The sequence below is a fragment of the Venturia canescens genome, chromosome 10, assembly GCF_019457755.1.
Source record: "Venturia canescens isolate UGA chromosome 10, ASM1945775v1, whole genome shotgun sequence".
NCBI lineage: Eukaryota > Metazoa > Arthropoda > Insecta > Hymenoptera > Ichneumonidae > Venturia > Venturia canescens.
In genome coordinates this window covers 4,804,072-4,810,473 of record NC_057430.1, presented here as the reverse complement: position 1 = coordinate 4,810,473, position 6,402 = coordinate 4,804,072, and positions in this window count along the sequence as shown.

The following is a 6,402-nucleotide window of genomic DNA, read 5'->3' as shown; positions in this document are numbered from 1 at the left end:
TTTTTACACTCCGCACGCAACAGGACTCTGGGGATCATAACCTCAAACGTCAACATGAAGTGAAATCTTGCAAATGTGCTATCTTCGTATATATTACGATTCTTGCACAAAACAACTGTAATTTCTGAGAAACGCCTGTTTTTTTTTTATTCACTCAGTTATTAACTGTACTTTTTTTTTACAATCACAGCTAGTTGTGCATCGACACTCGCCTTTCGATCGAAATTATGTCTGCTGTTGTGCCCGCTACACACGGTCAATAATATTGCACAGTAATATTGCATAATAAGTTTATATGGTGTGTAGTGCGCTATAAATTTAAGATAGCTCAAACTTCTGTTCAATGATTGCGCAATGTTTCTACATCTACACGTTCAATAATATTGTGCAATCGCCTATATTGTGCAATATTATTGACCGTGTGTAGCAGGCCTTACCGTGCTATGTCTTTTTATTTAAATGTCTGCTGTACTGCCGTGCTGCGTTCTGAAGTTGTCGTCAGATTTCCAACCATCAACAACCAATTTCAACAATCAATCATAACATCTGTAAATGGATGTTGTCAGATTCAACCAATCAGAAACTCGAGAGCATCAAAGTGCCTTTGATTGTGTTGCAAATACAGACACATAAATTCTAGAATGTGTTGGTAACTTTTGCATAATCTTGAGCCCGTGCAAAGTTTTTTCTCAGCAATTTCGCCACCGATCATGCTGATTGTGGGTGGAATCGAAAGAGAATTTATTAATTAATCTTCAGTTCAATTTTTAAAGCCTCAGATGACTCAGGAGTTTCGTAATTGAACAAAATGGCATGCCAATTTTACCCCCACCACCGCGAATCGTTTTATTCAGAGAAAAGATAGTCTCGGCGAGCTCGGGCCAGCAGACGACAGGGCTGTCAATGTACTTGTCCCGAGACTCTACCGAGTCTCTTGATACCTAGAACAACACTACCATAGTTCTACTACTTTGCAGAATAAAAAAAACATGCATTTTCCACTTACCAGTTTTGTTTTACTACATCCGACGAACTGTCTACAGAAATATTTATTTCTGTATTTCAACGAGGAACTTTCCTGGGAACAGCTTTTATGATCCTTCTAAAAAAATGACTCGATTTGCAACGTACAATTTTTAATGAATAAAGTTTACAAATTTGGTGCATTTGAATGGTTTTTATCACCCTTAAATATAGTAAATACATACGTGGTTTTATTCCTTATTTAAATAATGTGTTCAAAGTGTGTTCATAATTTTTTGTAGATTTTTAGATTCCGTCATCGGCTGCAATATTAATGGTCCGTGGAACGTTAAGCTTCTTTTTTGTTAATTGCAATATACATTCGGTTTATGTTTCACTGTAGTAATAAAGTTTTGATAACGTCAAGATTTACTTGTTTTTTTTTGCCAAGGTTGTGCAATAAGACATAGATTTTTCCGCAAATGAAAATTTGGTAGTGTTGATATTGCGAAGGAGAATTTGACATTGACAAAGGCACGGGCATCCACGTAACGATGTCTTGAATTCTTAGGCAACCGACAACGAATTCTTTGTGTTTCATTCTCAGCATGCATCACGATAAAATGGTCTTATACATCTAATCCTCCATAATTCGTGCTTAATCGATTTGTGTAGACGCTTTTGTCACTGCAAACAATGTTGTGAATCTTATTTATATTCTTTTTGGTTAGCTTGATCAAGGTATTATTTTCATCTTTTTCGTTTCTTTTCTACTTTTTTATAAATAATCCATAGAAATTCGGCACCTATATATATGTGGATGATATTAAAAATTTTTGAAAAAAAAATTGAAACTCGTACGTGGTCTGGGAAAATAACTGTTACAAAAATCGCCTAAATCAAGTAACAGTTCTCTTGAAAAAAATCAAAAATCTCATAGAAAAACTTCGATATTTTTTGTTATTTTTCTTCTTGGTAATTTTTTTTTACTCTCAAGACGGTATAATATATTCTGAAATTTAAATACCTCATTACGCTTCTACAAAAATTTTTCGTTTTCGTCGAGGTTGTTCCAAAAGTACCATTAAATATAATACGTTATCATTAATCAAATATCATACAATCACTAAATTATTGCTTTGTCGTACCTTGTATCACACTATCCTAGACGTTACTCATTGTTCTGTCATTTTCTCTTTTTATTCAGCATATAACTTCGCTATTCGGCTTATGCACAGTCAATTTTCCTTCTTTACAAAAGCAATTTTCAGACGAAGCTGAGTCGTGACTCTTTCTATCACTCTTTCTATTGATACAGCCGAATAAACCAAATATCCTTCGTATACTATCATCAATTATACATATTATTTTTTCCATCCAATAATTTTCTCTTGATGTTTGCCGAAAGGTTATATTAACCAATATGTAATAATTGGCTATTTGAATTTTTTTAAACTGATACAGTCCGGTTACTGGTCTTGGAAAAAAAACTCGATTTCTTACGAACAACTGTTGTTCTACCTTTCTTCGTATTAATGCTGCAATAAAAACGAAAAAATTCTATTTTCGTTCTATATATTGCCTTCTCTGAGTAAACGACAATACCATAATATTTCGGAAGCTTATTTCTTAACTTCATTTTTTAATGACCTTCGGGAGCTCAATAATATTGCATTGCGAATATTTGTTGGTGGTCGTTAATTTTGCACATAACATGCATCACCTGCCAAAAGTTAAATACACAAATCAAATTTTCCACTTGAACAATAAATGAGATATCTGGGTTCGCAAAAATTATCATCTAGCTCAATAAACGGCGTTTTGAAGTGAACACTTTACCTACTACCGTTTGCCCGTATCCCTTCAATGAAGAAACATAAAATTTTCCTCAAAAATCGGTCAGGAATTTCAGATTGCTAAGAAAATGTGGACCGCGTATAAAAAACGAAAGAATAGAAATTCTAATTTTAATGAGGCTGAACTTGACCCCTCTAAAACATCGTTCATTAATGTGAAGAACAATTTTTCCAACGTAGCAATCCATCTTCTTGTTCAGGTGAAAAAAATCAGTCGATAGGACAGAAAAATATTACGAATTTGAAAGCAATGCTTTTCGTTTGTAAGGGACAAGTTATATCACTTCTTCAAATTATTGAGCATCATTGCCCACTACTCCAGGATATAGTTATATATTATGAGCTGAAAATGATGCTATCCCTAAAGTTTCTCCGTTTAATGGTAAACAAATATGGTTTCCGGTAATTACAAACACGTCCGAATAGTTAATTGAATTGACAATTCTCAGCAATTTTGACTATATGAAATGAATAACATACCATACTCGTATTCCAAAAAAGACTGATTAAATTGTGTAAGATTGAAGAGTAAATCTTTTGGAGTCATTACATATGAATAAATATCTACCAGAATTGACCAAGATCTAATTAAATATAATACTGGCACATAAGAAAAGTGGTCTGCAAATTTCACTAAACCCACGTATCTTTATATATTTTCACATGCTGAATCCGAACCCGGGGTTAAATTAACTAGAATACTTTTAAAATCTTGAGTAAATTGCAAAAAACCATGAAGAAAGAGACAAATAAGAAAAAGGAGTCGAAAATGGAAAATAAACCGGCTTCATAGAACGTTCAAAGAAAAAAGAATGCGTTACAAGAAAAGAACGTTGTAAGATTAATGAAGTTTTTTTTCATATCATTTATATTGTTATTGGCAGTTTGTCAAAATACTGTAATAACACACTTCATGTAGTGTTCAGGATTGAGCGAAGCATCGACGGTAGCGCGAGAAACTTCGGGCCAGGCTCTCGCGCTCCACCGCTGGCGTCGCCAGTGCTCGGGTTCGGAACTTTTGGGCAGCGTGAAATTAGAGTAGCCGGGCGCTCGTTTTACGCGCTCACAGGGGCGTCGCGACCTCTTGGGCAGTAATTATCACAGGATCAGGGAAACACACCGCGCATGCGCGCGGGGCGTCTTCATCGATCTCCATGATTGATTTCTCAGTCTTGATCCGGTCGCTGAAGCGTGCATCACGTTAATCACTGCTAACTCACCCTCTCACATTTCGGTATCAAATTCGAGATTTTCTATCATCGATTCGGCTAAAATCACCACACGGGTGCTGCTCACCTAATGAAACACTCTATCGGGCTCTTTTCAATGGTTCTATCGCTAAAATCATTTGGTTCTTACTCGCGCGCACGCTTCGGTCGTCCACCTTGTTCGTCTCGACCGTGCTTGACGAACACCGGGTCAACTCGCATTCTCACCACGGGCTAAGCGCCGGGCTCACTCTCACTAATTATCGGGAATTGTTGTATTGCCTCATCGGAAATCTTGTCACAAATAAATTCACTCCCAATTTTTTCTACTCTCCGTCGCATTTATTATTTCGTCACCTACACCAGACTCCTTGCAAAAACATCTAGGTATACTCAAAGTTTCTCTAATCTATAACTACAATTTTTCGCAATTTTCATCCATTTTGAGCGGTTTTTTTTTGCAATTTACGCGAAATATGGAAGATATATTGACTAAATTGGATCTCAAATTTGGATTTAACGCATCAAAATGTATAGAGATACATGGGTCTAACTAAATATAATAGTAATAGTAGTAATAGCGGAGTTTAACATGCATACCCTTGTTGGGTTTTTACATGGTGTGCTTCTCCTGTATTTCCTCTATTTTTGTATATTTCCACTATTCGTTTCTTTTCCCACTGTTTTTGTTTTTTCCACTACATACACTGTGGACCTACTTTTTTACGTGGGTTCCGAACCACAGAGAGTACAGCTTGGGACACTTAGAAAAATCCATTGGTGTCGGCAGCGGGAATCGAACCCGGGCTCGCTGGGTGGGAGCCGGGCCCGTTACCACTGAGCCACTGCCTTTCCCGGGTCTAACCAAATGTACAGAGCGCTTTTTTGTATGTGATGTAGTAATTTTCAAGTACTATAGACTTCATTGAATTCTTCCACCTCATAGTCGGGTTCCTCGAAATATTACTATTGTGGTTATCGAAGAAAACAACGAACATACACTACAAACCAAAATTTTCTAGAAAAAATTGCAAAATTTTTAAAAACCATTTTAAATCCATTCAGCCGTCAAGGTACATGAGCCATTTTAGTTACCAGTGCTCATCAAGATAGCAATGAATTTTATTTTCATTTTTCCCAAATTCAGGTTTCCCCGTTTTCGCTATCAAGTAAAGGAAAAGACATGTATTTTTTCTTATGCTTCTCCTACCAAAAACCTTTTCGGAAGGAACTTTTTTCCTATCAAAAAGTTGGAGCGTAGTTTCCGTATCATGATAGAGCTCTTAGTTAAAATCGCAAAAAAACCGAATTTACCATTTTTCAAGATAGTGATGATAGCTCGTGAGGAAACTTGCTCAACGATTTCAAATAAAACTTCTCTAAGCTCCCTGAAAAATCAGTCTTTCCAATTCATTAGCATTTTTAGCCTTTTTCAATATAATGACTGAGTACGTATACATCTGCAAAATTTGACAAGATTATATAGCAGCTTATATTTTGTAATGAAGAGTGCTAAAGGGATCTCAAAATTATAGTCTCATGGTGATTACTTTTTCACCAAGAAAAATATTTTATCAACAGCTAGTAAAAAAGGTGGCCTACCTAACTAGGCTGTACATTAAAGTGACATAGAAATAATGAGCCCAATGTACCACGTATTTCATAAGATATAACGAATTAACTTAACGAGGGTGGCTACATTCGTCAAAATGATAAGAAATTGATCAAATTTGGTGATAATGTTCTTCAACATCAAGTGCGAAGACAGAATTTTTTTCAAAATTTTCTTCTGCTTAGTTATCGAGTAATTACGCATTAAAACAGATTTCTTATGCCTGGAATGTATACCTATATATATATAAATGAAAACGCTAGGCTTATACACGTGAACTTTAGTGTTCAATTAGTTGATAACTGTACAGAAGAAAAATCGTAAAAAATTTGTATTGTCAAATTTGGCACTGAAGAATATGTTCACCAAATTTTATAAAATTCTTATCATTTTGAAATTTGTAGCGTATTTAACATGGTTTAGCATGGCAACATTGTATCTTCGCTAGCCACCCTCCTTAAAATACGTCACGTCCTTGGGAAAGTCAAATGAGCTTTTGACGCAGTAATTAAATTTGGTAAAATGTGGGAGACAGACCGGAAAGATGAAGGGAGAAAGAAAAAAATCAGGGTGGCAGCACTACGGCTAGTTTGCGCATTAGAATCGGGACCCCTTGATGCCCCAGCCCTCGTCAAATAATGGCATTATTTTCTTAAGAATCTATAAATGCGTCATACTAATTAGTTGACAGTCTTTAGCTATATTATTTTCAAGGATTTACCACGGTCAATCATATATAACGCAATTTTAGTAAAAAAGGTTA